Source organism: Crinia signifera, chromosome 8 (assembly GCF_055691185.1).
Source record: "Crinia signifera chromosome 8, ASM5569118v1, whole genome shotgun sequence".
Taxonomy (NCBI): domain Eukaryota; kingdom Metazoa; phylum Chordata; class Amphibia; order Anura; family Myobatrachidae; genus Crinia; species Crinia signifera.
The window spans coordinates 95,929,907-95,946,505 of record NC_139224.1 but is presented as its reverse complement, the minus strand read 5'-3'; the positions used below and the strand labels follow the sequence as shown (position 1 = coordinate 95,946,505).

The window sequence follows — 16,599 nt, the reverse complement described above, 5'->3', positions numbered from 1 at the left end:
AACAACCTGAGCGTAAAAAATTTCGGATCATAACAAAGTCTCCTGGTTTAAGATTATGACAATTCTCTGTAGGCATATCAGGGTTCAGTAATTTCAGCTGCTTTTGTTGCTCCCTTAGCTGTTTGTTTAGCTTTAGGAGATACTGTACAGTTAGCTCATTGTTACATTTGAGATCATCCTGTGGGTCTATCATGATGTGTGGCTGCCGACCAAACAATATCTCGAAGGGGGACAAGTTGAGCGGAGTCCTGGGAGTGGTCCTAATGCTATACAGCACAATAGGCAATGCCTCTGGCCATAACAACCCTGTTTCAGCCATAACTTTACCCAATTTGTTCTTAATAGTACCATTCATTCTCTCAACTTTGGCGCTCGCCTGGGGACGATATGGAGTATGAAGTTTACTATTAATCCCCAGGAGTTTACACATGATTTGGAAGACCTCTCCTGTGAAATGAGTGCCTCTGTCACTCTCAATGACCTTTGGGATACCATACCTACAGACAAACTCCTGACATATTTTCTTTGCTGTAAAGGTAGCAGTGTTGGAGGCAGCGGGGAAAGCCTCCACCCAGCTAGAAAACATGTCAACACAAACTAATACATATTTCAAATTCCTACAGGGTGGTAACTGTATGAAGTCGATTTGTATTACCTGGAAAGGGCCTTCTGTAGGAGGGATGTGGGATGGCTCTGTTGGGATGGCTTTTCCAACGTTCTTCCTCAAACAGGTGAGGCATGACATTGCCACTCTACCTGCTTGAGAAGCGAACCCTGGTGCACACCAGTAGGCCTTTACCAGCTTGCACATACCTTCCTTCCCAAGATGTGTCAGCCCATGGGCCGCCTCGGCTAGACTAGGAAGGTATGCCCTGGGGGCCACTGGTTTCCCGTGTCCATCTCTCCAAAGTCCGGTAGACTCTTGGCCACATCCCTTCGACTTCCATACTGCTCTTTCCTGTGGGGAACACAAATTCTGCATGTCTATCAGTTTGGATGTGGATACCATGTTCAGTGTACAAAGGTTGGTGGGATGGGTGAAAATATTTACAGGGCATGCGGCCCTTTTCGCTGCCTCATCAGCGCGGCTGTTACCAAGTGACACCGGGTCCTTCTCTGATGTGTGAGCTTTGCACTTGATAACAGCCACTCTGTCTGGAAGCTGAATAGCTCCCAGAAGTCTCCTAATATATGTCGCATGCGCCACTGGTGTGCCAGCCGCCGTCATGAAATTTCGGAGGCGCCATAGGGCTCCAAAATCATGGACTACTCCGAAAGCATATCTGGAGTCGGTATATATGTTGACTGATTTTCCTTGGGCCAGTTCACATGCTCTGGTTAGTGCCACCAGTTCCGCTACTTGTGCTGAGTGAGGTGGTCCCAAGGGTTCACCATTCCACAATACCTTCTCCATCTACTACTGCGTAGCCTGTGCACAGCTCTCCCGTGTCCGTCTGTCTATGACAGCTACCATCTGTGAATAAGGTTATGTCTACCTCACTTAATGGGCTGTCGCTTATGTCAGGACGTGCTGTGAAGGTCTGATTCAGGTAGGACATGCAATCATGTTTGTCCTCACTCTCACTAAACTCTGCTTTACCATATTCAGCAACATTCCCATCACCCTCCACCCTTTGTGCCTTGGAAGGCACATGAGGAAGGAATGTGGCTGGGTTTAGTGTGTTGCATCTTTTGATGGTAATATTTACTGGGGCCATCAGCGCCAGTTCCCACTTAGTGAACCGTGCTGAGGACACATGACGTGTTTGGGCAGAATTTAGGAGGGCAGAGACAGCATGGGGAGCATGAACAGTTAAATCGTGTCCCAACACTACGTCCTCACTCTTACTTACTAGTTGTGCTATTGCAGCCACACTTCGTAAGCAGGTTGGGAGTGAGCGTGCTACTGTGTCCAGCTGGCCACTGTAGTACGCTATTGGTCGGTTGGCATCACCATGTTTTTGTACAAGCACTCCTGCCGCACACCCACCTGATTCAGTTCCGTACAGTTCAAAGGGTTTCCCATAATCTGGCATTCCCAGTGCTGGGGCCTTGGTTAGGCTCACCTTTAGTTCCTCGAAAGCCAGTTCAGATTCCTCAGTATGAGAGACCCGATCTGGCTTAGTTGAGGAAACCATCTCTTGCAGTGGTAATGCCAGAATAGAGAATCCTGGGATCCAATTGCGACAGTATCCACACATGCCTAGGAACGTACGGATCTGATGCTGGGTCTGTGGCAGTACCATGTTCTGAATCGCTTGGATTCTGTCGTCGGTGAGGTGTCTCAGCCCTTGGGTAAGGCAGTGGCCCAGATACTTAACCCTGGTCTGGCATAATTGCAGCTTATCCTTTGATACTTTATGTCCTGTCTCTGAGAGATGCATCAGTAGCTGTCTAGTGTCATCCACTGATGACTCCAGTGACTCAGAACACAACAATAAGTCATCAACATATTGTATCAGTATCGAACCACTCATGGGTTGAAAGGATTGTAAACAATCATGCAAGGCCTGGGAGAAGATGCTGGGGCTGTCTATGAATCCTTGGGGGAGTCGTGTCCAGGTATACTGTACTCCTCTGTAAGTAAAGGCGAACAGATACTGGCTGTCAGGATGCAAAGGGACGGAGAAGAATGCTGAACACAAATCGATGACTGTGAAATGAGTACAATGAGGTGGGATTTGCATTAGGATGACAGCTGGGTTTGGCACTACGGGGAATTGGCTCTCAACTACTTTGTTTACCCCTCTTAAATCCTGCACTAGTCTGTAGCCCCTCCCCCCGCTCTTTTTCACAGGAAAGATGGGACTATTGGCCGTGCTGGAAGTTCTAACTAGGATTTCCTGTTGGAGCAATCGTTGGATCACTGGAAATATTCCTAGCTCAACTTCAGGTTTTAAAGGGTACTGCGGTATTTTTGGGGCTATCCTGCCTTCTTTTAAGCGGATCTCTACTGGAGCTACATTTGCCATTAGCCCAGCATCCTGTCCATCTTTAGTCCAAAGGGAACCCGGTATTTGTGCTGTAATTTCAGCTACCCTAGATGGATTTGACTCTACAACAGTGGAATACAACATTAGCCTCTGAGGACTGTCCAGCATATCTTGCACTTCTTGTGTAAGATTTTTAGGAGTATCTAGGAATACCCCATCGGGAGTGCAATAGATGACACATCCCATTTTACATAGTAAATCTCTACCCAGGAGGTTAGTCGGGGCCGCTGCAGCCAACAGAAAAGAGTGTTTGGTATGCAGAGGCCCGATTGTAACCTCCGCTGGTTTCGTCAGTGGGTAATGTTGTATTTTTCCTGTTACCCCAATTGCCGCTACTGATTGGTTAGTGAAACCCAAGTGAAGAGGAGTGTTGAGAACAGATCTGGCCGCCCCTGTATCAACCAAAAAGGTTTGCCTTACTCCAGCTATATCAACCTTCATCTGAGGTTCCTCTCCAAGGTGTTGTGTTAGTCTAACTGGCTGTAGGATACAGGTATGACCTGTTTCCTATGGTCTGACCTGGGTTGCCCTTAGCACAGTGTCAGCCATCAGATGGGGAGGAGGCATGTTGCGTGACCTGTCTGTCTCCTCCCATTGTCTAGGGGCTGGGTATCTCCGTGTCTCACCTCTGTGAGATTCCCATTCTTGCTTATGTGTTTGGTAACTCCTGTGGTTTCCTAACCTACAATGAGCTGCAATGTGTCCCTCCTTATTGCAGTTGTAACAGATAATTGGCTTTCTACCTGTGTCCCTGGTGTTTCGTTGGTATGCAGCTTTGTTTGGGGCATTAGTAAGGGCTTGGATGCTAACCATCATCAGTTTGTCAGTTTGCAGTTCCCTGTGCTTCTTAATGTTGCGGTCGTGGTCCACAGCCGATTCCCGTAGGGCATCCACTGTCATTCCACACCAATTTGGAAAAGAGGTTTGGACTCTGGCTCTCAGGTTTTCCCTAAGCCCTTCCACCAGCACAGAGACAATCATCTCCCTCAGGTGGGGGTCGTCCTTAGGCTCGGAGACACCAGTGTACTTTGATACCTCCAGTAAGGCCTTTGTAAAATAATCAGCAGCAGTTTCGCCATCTTTCTGTTTGATGGTGAAAATCTTGCTATATTCTACTGCCGCAGGAAAATATACTCCCAACTGTAAGTTAATCAGGCGTATATTCTCCTGGTTGATCTCATCATTTATCTCCTTGTCCACTTTCAATCCACTATCCTGAATGAATTTCGGGATGTCAATGTGAGTGGGGAGACAGGCCCTCCACATGATTCTCCAATCCTTGTTGGTGGGCTCATCAGAGTTTCCCAGATCCCTTACAAATTTCCGGCACAATGCCAGATCTTTCCTTGGGTCAGGGAAATCTGTAATGATGGACCGCAGCTCTAACCGTGTCCATGGGTTTAGCATGGTCATCTTTCTGGTAGGTATCACACCCTCTCTGTCTGCCTTACCATAGGGAACCTCCAGTGTGCGTACAGGGTATGTTTGTACCACATTCGCATTACTGGGACCTGCTTGGGAGTCATTTGTGTCTGTGCTGTGTGGTGCATCATTACCTGAGTCCGATACTATGCTGTTGGCATCAGCCGTCTCCTCCTCCTGTGCTGGGGCCTCAACAGCGGGTTGAGCTTTTCCCTCAATCATATTAATTGCATGAGAGACGGCCAGTGCCAACAGCTGCTCGTTTTCCTCTCGGGTTTCCTTGTAAGGGGATAAGACAGGGTACAGGTTAGCAACGGATACATTATTACTTATTCCTTTCTTATGCGTCATTATCCCCTTCGGCACATATGGGGGTGGGGGAGCTGATTCTATTATGGCAGCGGTTGCATTTATATTTTGGCTGATTGTGTCAGGTATTGCCAGACCTCTGCTTCCCCATTGTTCCTGTCCTTCCTTCTGCCACAATTTAAGAATATCTATATGCTTCACTCTCTCCTTACGACTGGAGAGTAGGCATATTTCATCTTTTACTGCCGATAAGATTTCCGGATCGAAGCTACCAACACTGGGAAATTCTAACTTGCTGCCTTGTGTCATTTTTCTCCATTTATTTTGGTAAACAACTGCGAGTTCACCGTGCTTCCTGCACATAATAAAAGCAGCCGATCCTTTTGGCCGGCTTGCTTCCTCCCTAACATGCACGTTATCACAGCGTGACCCGTTATTACCCATAGTTACAGGAATAAACGTTCACAGCTTAATAGATATCGGTGGGTTATTACTTATCTGAGAGCTCCCCAAACACTCACTTCTACAGCTTCCTAGAACATCCCACAGTCAAGCAGGTGCGAAGGATACAAGGTACGATACTCAATCACCAAGTCTTTCAACTAGCAGCGAACTTCTAGCCAACTTGCTTGATGCGGCACAATTTTTCCAGGGTATAACAAACTTGTTTTCCTATACCCCCAAAAATCGGATTTCTAAAGTAGCTAATCGGAAACAAGTGCGTTCCGATGTATCTTCTTGTACCCTCCTAGCGGAATCAATTCCACTGAAGGGGCAGTTCCTATGGGCACGTCGTCACGTGAACCCTAACCTTGTCCTACCTGGACTGTCCTACACTGGACTACACTGCGCTTGAGTCGTGTCGTCACACACCCGTTCGCCTCAGTTATTTTTCACACTGGGCGCTGGTTACACCTTGGTCTTATGCATATATTTGAAATATTTCTGTACAGAAAATCTTCCCAAGTTGGTAGCTTTTCACTGGATACTTATGCAGGTATAAATCCCTTATAACACTCTATAGGAATCTATTAAAATAATGCTTGAGTTGCTTGTTTAAAAAAAAAAAAAAATGAACAAAAAGAAAAAAACTTATTTTCTTTTATTAATCACCGCCTCATTCGCAGTATATTGCTATACTGTTTAAATAAAGCTAGTGGTTAAATACTGTTCACCTTTGAGTTCCTATGTGTGCTGCATGTGCAGTACCAATGAACAGCCACGTGTGTACATGCACTGTTCACAGGCCGCCGATGAATCGGCCACCCACGTGTTCTATAGTGTATTTGCAAGGCTGTGCTCGGGTTTCGCTATACGCAGTAATTGCGCCTAAATGTGGAATAAATCCCTTAACTCCGTCCGAAAGTTACGTATCAAGATGCGAAATAAATCCCGCACTTAATCCGTAAATCACGTACAAAGATGCGAAAATTTCCCGATATGGGCCCGTGCGCGCGCACCTTGCGTAATACACAATAGACGCTTTGCGTTACTGCAAAAAGGCCCAGGGCTTGTCGCCACGTGGCTGAGTCCCTGGTTTTGCAGTAACTAACAAAAAGTTATAGTTTTGCACAGAGGGGATCCTCTTTGTACTATAATAAACACAGACTCCACGTGTGCGAACCTTATCGCACGTGGTACATATACTATAATAAACAAGCAACCCAAGACACTATACCCCGTTAAACTACTTGTGGCAGGCAGAAGTACAGTTTACTAAACACTTAGGTATGATATGCTTTAAAACACGTGGCTTTCACTTATTGTACTCCGGGTTCAGCGCTAGCACTTCCCGAACCCCGCACCGCCGCGGACTCGGCCTATCCAGCAATGGAAACAAATAAATACTTCCACCCTTTTGCTGGTATAGGTCGGGTCGCACGCCTGGTACTGAGTTCTGGAATGTGGAGCGGACGGACGATGCCCCCAATTGTTAATGGCGATTAAATATGACCAGAGAGACAATAAGTGAACAGCGCAGGTTACGTAATAAGTCCGCAACCAACGTACCCTTTATACCTAACTACGTGCGTACAAAGCGTAACGCAGCGTAGTGTACCTTTTATTGTATTATGTACACAGAGAATCAGTACCTTAATCAGAGATTCCTTCGCAGTATATTGTCTCTAAACTGCGAATATACCTTATCGGACAGTGTCCGTAATATACCTTGTCGCTATTATGCGAATAAACAGACACGACCACTGTATAGAAATAAGGAGATAAGAGCTCCGTAAAAAGGTTGTATTTGAGTCCCTAATGGACAAAAGGGGGTTACAGAAATAAGAATAAACAGGTATAACAAGTAACACAATATACTAACAATGAATACTAAACAGACTCTGCTAAGGGGAAAGAAAACAGATACAAGACACAATCAGCCAATCAATACAATAAGGATAACTACCGTTAATGCAACCGTTACCGTTCTCATCAAATATGCAAAGTGTAGTCCGGTCAGAGCTCACTATCGTTCAGGGATGAACTATAGTCCGGTGGTCAGGTCAGGGAAAAGTAGATGTGCCGAAGAGACTTTGGCTGCTCTGGGTCGCCTATCTTATAGGGTCAGAAAGGGGAGGTCAAAGGCCGTTCTCATTGGTCAGGGGTCGAATGTCAGGTCAGCTGTGATTGGGGGGTAAGCTGATACACCTGGTTTGGCTAGGTCCAGGGGAGTGAACTTTAAGAGTCCTTTGTTCGGTGGTTTCGGCGTCAGCAGTGATAAGAACTGGTTTCATCTGGATTTCTTTGTTACCTTCTTTCTACAGAAACTGTCTCTGGATTATGGATTATGTCCATAACTATTGGGCAGTATATATTGCGAAATATTCGCAATGACCGGAATACTTCGCATAATGAACTGAACGGAACGGTACTAAACACGATACAGACAGATGTATGCAGGGCTAACTAAGCTATGTGTGGCGTTCTAAACCTTTTAACTATATTTTACTTAGTGTCAGTATGTATTTATGAATTTATGTGTGATAGTATGGTTACTCTTCTGGTCCACTTTGCCACGCATACTCGGGTATGGAAACTTTATTTGCGCAACTCTGCGAACCAAAATGGCGGCCATACTATCCTAAAATGGCGTGTGTGTAACTCGACTTCCATAGTAGAGATGCCCGGTGCATGTGCTTTACAGATCCCCAGACCTCAGAGACTGCTGCAGGTTTGGTGATGGGAGTGGCAGTGGCAGGGAGCAGTGATTTTTTAATTAATTACGGCGGGGTAAGTAACGCCCACCCCGGTCCCTTCGCACTCAGCGCCTGTAAATACACACCCTAGAAACTGTACATCCCTTTCTGATTTTGTACCGATTTCTGACCCTCAGATGTTAGAGGATATGTCATACAGTAGGTGCTAAATCTCAGGAGTGGATGTGGAATTCATCAACACATACAAGTTTTCAACTCAGGAGCGTTGTGTTTCAAACAACAACACCACACCTGATTTCATTGCCGTCATTGAGTATCAATGCAAACACATTCTAACATTATGGTGGAATCTATAACAAATTACAATCTTAGGTCTTTGGCACAGCATATTGTAAGATTACATTTTTCAGCAATTTTGGAAATAAATAAACCCCAAGGGTTTCCCCGGCAATGCCGGACGGGTCAGCTAGTGACTAATATATCAATCAAGCTTCAGTCACCCCTCATCAGATGCTGACTGGTAGATATCTTTACAGATATAGACCCTTTTTTACACCTTGAAATTATTGCATATACATATGGTTGATTAATAATTTCCTTTTAAATAAAATTGATAATTTAATTCACCACTAACGATTTGATAAGTTGCATTATTACACTTCCGTTTTTGCGACATCTGGCATCTGGAAAACACTTTTCCAGTATTTTGATGTGTGGCTTATGGTAGCGTACAGGCAGTGCGGAATTGGTGGCCTGTGAGCCGGGGACTTTAATGAACTACTTGGCCAAGGTGTCTTATGCTGTTATTATCATTTAATATTGTTGGTCTTGACAAAGGTCCAGCTAGGAATGAAACGTCAACATGATATGTGTCCGATAATGAAGGAGGAACTTGCTCTTTATTAAAGTGGTGAGTGTCCTATTTTCTGATATATATTTTTCTGGATCCTGGATGGACACCCAGCTGGGTTGCATCCCACAAACTGATCTTCTGAAGATGTGAGTGTGGATCTACAGTACAATCATATAAACAAAAGAGCAAAAAAGAAAAGGATTGTCTCTGTTGTTGGCGCACTGAAGAGAAATTGGTTAAAATTTAACTTTTATTAATATCAAATAAAGGAAACCATTATAATGAAATATATACTACATACAGGACATACATAAACAATGAACAATTATTAAAAGGATGCACGCGCTGTGTGTGTGTGTTGTGATGAGTATCCTCTAGTAAGTTAGTTGTCATGGGTTATGTAACCCTTAAGATGCACCACTATTGTTACTGGGTGCTGTGGGTGAGGTCGTGTGGGTGACCAGACACTGTACTTCGTCTGGTTCCTCTATTGTATCACGACTATGTTAATGTGTATACTCTCGTCAGTACTCTCTGTTGATCAAAATGCAACCTGACTCTCAGATTGTATGGATAGGATTGGTTAGTGTGTATCCATATGTATTAAATCCGCAAATGCTGGGGGCCGAGTATATTACGCACAGTAGATTTTGTGCATATACTCTTATCTGTCCACACCTTGCTAGTACCAGTGATCCAATTTTTGTTTGTTTTAACCGTGCATGTTACCCCAAAATGTAGGTGTCTCTCGTATACCTGATTGGTAGCTCTTATTCCGCACAAACAGAATTTTTGTGCTGTGCACAGAAAGATCTGTGCGCCTGTTATTCTGTATGGGTTCTGAGTTATTGGATCACAGATATTAGTTTCTTAAGATCTGTGTTGATAAGCTGGGTGGGGGATACACGAGGGCTTGGCAGTGGATGACGGCTTAACGGACTCACGTCTTTGGAAAGGGTGCCTTAGACAAAATTGTATGGGTTAATCTGACGGTGTGTACCCTGTCAGATTCCTCTATTTAGTAGCATTTGTCCTATTCCAAGAAAGGCAAGTATATGTTCTAGCAATTATTTATGCACAAATAGAATTTTCGTGCTATGCACAGTGAAATTTGTGCGTGTATCGATGGTGTGAGACAGTTGTTTATGCACAGATAGGATTTTTATGCTATGCGCAATGAGATTTGTGCGTTTATCATACACTCTCTTTTTCTTAGCGTATGGTAATAGGCTGAGTGAGGTATGAAGACTCTGCAGGCTCACATAGTATTTGAAAGGAGGTAGCCTGTGGTGAAGATTGTGTGGGCAATCTGGCGGTATGTACGCCGTCAGATCCCTCTATTGCGTCACAATTCGTATTTGTTCAAAAGCGGCAGATATCTACTCCTTTGTTTAGCACAGATAGGATTTCTGTGCTATGCACAATGGAATTTGTGCGTGTATCTATTGCTTCGCATTCATATGTGTCTAAGCAGTTTATTCATTCACTGCCGACCTTGTGAGGGTAGTTATTTAGCAGTGGTCATTCATTCCCTTTTAGTGTGGGGATTAACGCAATTGCAGATACCATTTGTAAATCATGTGGTTCTTGGGGAGTCACCGTTTTTCTCAGAGATGTACTGGGGGAGGTTGGATGGGTGATCTGACAGTGTGTATGCTGTCAGGTCCCTCTATCACCTCTATTTTGTTGCACTTTCCCACATAAATAATTTCTGTGGATACAATGTTAATGTTGTATCTGGTTACATGTATTTGTGTTAGGGTACACGAAAAATAGAAACCTCTACAACATTTGTCTATGACAATAACTCTATATGGTTTAGGGACAGTTATCTGGTACTTAGTTATAATGAAAAAAGTCTGCTAGATATCAGACTAAGGTATATCACTGGGGTCTATTTATTAATAGTTGGTGTTTATTAGTATAGCATATCTGTTGTCTGGTGCTTTCCCTGGGGAGCACTCGTCATATAATGACTGATCTCAGACAGAAAGACGTTTGCATAAATTTGCACTGCAAACAGTGTTCACCGGTCTGCTAGGTTTCAGACCACAGAGTGACAGGTACGTTTACAGGCTATACGTTATCATCACCAAACCCCGCTAAGCGGCGTTCGTTACTGCTTAGCAGTACTGCTGTCCCAGAGCTGCTCAATTACGCTAGCATGTCATATTATTAATAAAATACATTTGAGGCACACACACATACAAACAGCGCGTGCATACGGCCAACGCGCGTTTCACAAAAATGTAAAGCATGCCAACATATGACGCCCACCACCCATTTTATGGATAAATACAACAAAAAATGGGCAATCGACACCTACATAGACTGCACTACTGTAGGGGTGGTATATCAACTGACTTGCCCATGTAACAAGATATACATAGGCAAGACTAAGAGACAGTTGAAAGTGAGGATCCTGGAACACATCGGCAGTATCAGGAATGCCAAACAGGATAAACAGAAATTCAAAACACTCACACCTATAGCCAACCACTTCCTACAAACTCACAACAGTGACCCTAAACATCTAAGAGCCTTCGGCATGAAGCATATACAAATGAATATACGCGGGGGGGACATTGACAAAGCCATACTTCAATATGAAACTAAGATGATATTTCTGATGAATAGCCTGCAACCAATGGGACTTAACGAAACCAACAGCTTCTCACCATACCTATGAGGGAAGAAACCCATTACAGACGATACATATCTTTCCTTCAAACCAGACTCCAATACAATCCCGAGTAGTTATTACTACCTTTGACATCTTTTTATTATGCATCCTTGCTCAACTCACCATGTGTAACACACAGGAATAACCTTTCCACTTCCACCACTACTTACCTATTCCACCGGCACCAGCAATCACCAACATTCCTTGACCCTTCACAGGTCACCCACTATGGAAGGATTACTAACTTCCATCAGCATTTACACCAATATTAATCACACCATTATTATTTACCAATTTTTTCAACCTTTACTGCCCCCACCCCCCCCCCTCTATATATACACTTTTATCATTTATTATTTTTCGTTACTCACCTTGTTGTTTTGCAGTGACCTCACCATCTTCTTGTCTCACCAACCCTGTATAGAATTCATATTATTAATGTCAATTCACAATCAAAAACTACCACAATATAAATCAGCACAAAATTATGAGTATTTCCTAACAATACCCACTGCCTAATGACACATCTTCTGTCCCACTTAAAAACCATATATGGACTGTTCATGTAGAACGAAAACCAAATAATAACAAACAGAAATATCCCAAGGTAAAACTGTCAGTCAATGCTAAACTACCTAAACCAGACACCTTGTCAATAGAATCAAATACCCTCCAGCTGAAACTAGAGATACAGTCTCATTCAGACCAGTAACGTAACCTCACTCAGCGAAACACGGGGAATACCATCCGAATTGACATCTGATGACGTACACAGATCAGATGATCACAACAATACACCCGATTGGTTAACCAACTGACTTATACCCATCGGCAATGCCGTTCGGGTCCAGCCTTGAAAAAGCCGTTTTGTGAAACGCGCGTTGGCCGTATGCACGCGCTGTTTGTATGTGTGTGTGCCTCAAATGTATTTTATTAATAATATGACATGCTAGCGTAATTGAGCAGCTCTGGGACAGCAGTACTGCTAAGCAGTAACGAACGCCGCTTAGCGGGGTTTGGTGATGATAACGTATAGCCTGTAAACGTACCTGTCACTCTGTGGTCTGAAACCTAGCAGACCGGTAAACACTGTTTGCAGTGCAAATTTATGCAAACGTCTTTCTGTCTGAGATCAGTCATTATATGACGAGTGCTCCCCAGGGAAAGCACCAGACAACAGATATGCTATACTAATAAACACCAACTATTAAAAAATAGACCCCAGTGATATACCTTAGTCTGATATCTAGCAGACTTTTTTCATTATAACTAAGTACCAGATAACTGTCCCTAAACCATATAGAGTTATTGTCATAGACAAATGTTGTAGAGGTTTCTATTTTTCGTGTACCCTAACACAAATACATGTAACCAGATACAACATTAACATTGTATCCACAGAAATTATTTATGTGGGAAAGTGCAACAAAATAGAGGTGATAGAGGGACCTGACAGCATACACACTGTCAGATCACCCATCCAACCTCCCCCAGTACATCTCTGAGAAAAACTGTGACTCCCCAAGAACCACATGATTTACAAATGGTATCTGCAATTGCGTTAATCCCCACACTAAAAGGGAATGAATGACCACTGCTAAATAACTACCCTCACAAGGTCGGCAGTGAATGAATAAACTGCTTAGACACATATGAATGCGAAGCAATAGATACACGCACAAATTCCATTGTGCATAGCACAGAAATCCTATCTGTGCTAAACAAAGGAGTAGATATCTGCCGCTTTTGAACAAATACGAATTGTGACGCAATAGAGGGATCTGACGGCGTACACACCGCCAGATTGCCCACATAATATTCACCACAGGCTACCTCCTTTCAAATACTATGTGAGCCTGCAGAGTCTTCATACCTCACTCAGCCTATTACCATACGCTAAGAAAAAGAGAGTGTATGATACACGCACAAATCTCATTGCGCATAGCATAAAAATCCTATGTGTGCACAAACAATTGCTTCATACCATTGATATAATCCCACTGTGCACAGCAAAAAATCCTATCTGTGCATAAACAACTGTCTCACACCATCGATACACGCACAAATTTCACTGTGCATAGCACGAAAATTCTATTTGTGCATAAATAATTGCTAGAACATATACTTGCCTTTCTTGGAATAGGACAAATGCTACTAAATAGAGGAATCTGACAGGGTACACACCGTCAGATTAACCCATACAATTTTGTCTAAGGCACCCTTTCCAAAGACGTGAGTCCATTAAGCCGTCATCCACTGCCAAGCCCTCGTGTATCCCCCACCCAGCTTATCAACACGGATCTTAAGAAACTAATATCTGTGATCCAATAACTCAGAACCCGTACAGAATAACGGGTGCACAGATCTTTCTGTGCACAGCGCAAAAATTCCATTTGTGCGGAATAAGAGCTACCAATCAGGGATACGAGAGACACCTACATTTTGGGGTAACATGCACGGTTAAAACAAACAAAAATTGGACCACTGGTACTAGCAAGGTGTGGACAGATAAGAGTATATGCACAAAATCTACTGCGCGTAATATACTCGGCCCCCAGCATTTGCGGATTTAATACATATGGATACACACTAACCAATCCTATCCATACAATCTGAGAGTCAGGTTGCATTTTGATCAACAGAGAGTACTGACGAGAGTATACACATTAACATAGTCGTGATACAATAGAGGAACCAGACGAAGTACAGTGTCTGGTCACCCACACGACCTCACCCACAGCACCCAGTAACAATAGTGGTGCATCTTAAGGGTTACATGACCCATGACAACTAACTTACTAGAGGATACTCATCACAACACACACACAGCGCGTGCATCCTTTTAATAATTGTTCATTGTTTATGTATGTCCTGTATGTAGTATATATTTCATTATAACGGTTTCCTTTATTTGATATTAATAAAAGTTAAATTTTAACCAATTTCTCTTCAGTGCGCCAACAACAGAGACAATCCTTTTCTTTTTTGCTCTTGTTCTATAACCTTTGTCTCTGGCAGCACCCCCATACATGCACTAACTGCAATTGCAACACGGCAATTAGTAACTGGGGATATCTACGCAAATATTAATACAATACTCTTGTGCAGAACTACTTCCCATACCCCCCCTCCCCTATTCCAGTACAATCATATAAACAACCGTCCGGTAATAGCAACATAAGTATAATTCAATGTTTCAGCCTTTATTTAGGCCTTTTTCAAGAAATGTATTATTATATATTATTATTATTGTTATTATTATTATTATTATTATTATTATTATTATTATTATTGCTGTCTTCTTAAAGTGTACCTCTTTATTGAGTCTGCAGTGGCTTTTTTCATTAAAAATGTATGTCAACCGGAATATTCTAGAGCTAAGTATTGAGTACATACCCGAACCATCGATTAAGAGGTTTAGAAATAGTAAATGTTTTTTTTTTGTCTTCACTTTTAATATCATTTAAGTGGAATAATGGTAACATCTGTAAGGAATATATAAGGAATGTAGTTAGGAGGAGAGCATGTGGAGAACTAGAACCCAGTTGTGTGTCCAAAGGTTTGTACATACCCGATGTGTTCAAGATAGAAGCATAGGTGTCAGATATACTGTTTGTAGACCTAGAGGGTGATTATCCCCAATTATTTCCATTTTTTAGAAAACAATGTTATATGGAAAACATTAAATGTTCCTTTTTTTCAGGCACTGATAGATAGTGCCTGTAGCTCATTTCCGGGTGAAGGGCGTGATGCTGATGTATTCCATCCACAATCCTGGGTGAACCGGGAGGGTGAACTGCATGATGCTGAGCACATTCGTGGGACGCTTATGTCATGGTTGCCTACCTGACTCTCTCCTTCATGGAGAAAATGCATCTGAACCTGCATGAAGTGAGTAAACCACTTGTAGACCATGATGCTGATCGCATGTGCCCTCCACATAATCTACGTTCTGTTACTACTCTCCTACCCGCATGACGCAAGCTCCTAGTACGCATGCGCGATACCCTCCGGACACACATCCGGAAACGGAAGCTGCTAGGCGGTGGAATGCATGCTGAAACCCATGCACGCCCACCACCACGGCTAATAGGTCTATTTCTCCCCCTGTAAAATAGGCAACCTTATTTTTCTATATAGGAGAGGGAGGCATAAATAGCACCACCATCCTAAAGGTATAAGGGAAATAAAAAACACTGGGGACAGACAGTTATTATCGTTAACCTTCTTATTCCCTTACTTGAAGTGACATCATACTCCTATCCCTTTATATACCAGATAGGCAGTCCAGACAGTCTGCACTCAGACATTGGATGCATGGGTACTTGTGAGTTATCCGGGCGTCCGATTTTTAAATCGGGTCGGATCGGGACATCGCATCGCATCGCATGCGACCATCGGATGCGATGCGATGCGATGCGATGACCCGATTTTTCCATAGGAATCAATGTTAAAATGGACTGAGTCCATTTTAACATGGAATTCAATGGGAAAAAGGGGTCCTTTTCATACCCCTACTATCCAAGTGGGCATGGAGTTGGATATAAACCTGTGGCGAGCGTAGCGAGCCACCGAGCCCGAAGCGTGGCGAGCGTAGCGAGCCCCGCAAGGGGACACGGAATACCGTCCCCTCACGGGGCTCGCTTCGCTCGCCACGCTTCGGGCTCGGTGGCTCGCTACGCTCGCCACAGGTTTATATCCAACTCCATGCCCACTTGGATAGTAGGGGTATGAAAAGGACCCCTTTTTCCCATTGAATTCCATGTTAAAATGGACTCAGTCCATTTTAACATTGATTCCTATGGAAAAATCGGGTCATCGCATCCGATGGTCGCATGCGATGCGATGCGATGCGATATCGCATCGCATCGCATCTGATTGTATGCCTTAACTTAAGGCATACAATCAAAAAATCGGACGCCCAGATAACTCACAAGTACCGATGCATGAGATCTGGACTGCTGATTCTGGTAGGTTGCACCTTGAATGGTCTCTCATAATCCCCTTTTGATATGTAATAGATTACTTGATATAGGTTTATAAGCATGATTTTAAGCTTAAAACTATATATGTATATAAGTCTTTAATATGTATATAATACATGTCTTTATTATCCTTTGTATTATATATTCAGTGCCTGAAAAAAGGAACATTTGAGGTTTTCAATATAACATTTTTTCA

The 16,599-nt window shown here is 43.3% G+C and overlaps 1 protein-coding gene across 10 annotated transcripts in view; it reads right to left on the bottom strand.

The window, feature by feature from the left end:
- Positions 1-16,599, bottom strand: part of LOC146026277 (complement factor H-like) — a 960,333-nt gene that overhangs the window by 464,125 nt on the left and 479,609 nt on the right. For 4 of the 10 annotated variants that reach the window (XR_014454410.1, XR_014454412.1, XR_014454413.1 and 1 more), the window contains one exon: positions 11,790-11,834. The exons of the other annotated variants lie outside the window; for them this stretch is intronic. The gene's annotated coding sequence lies outside the window, so the exon portion shown is untranslated. The remainder of the gene's footprint in view (positions 1-11,789; positions 11,835-16,599) is intronic. 10 annotated transcript variants of the gene reach the window in all.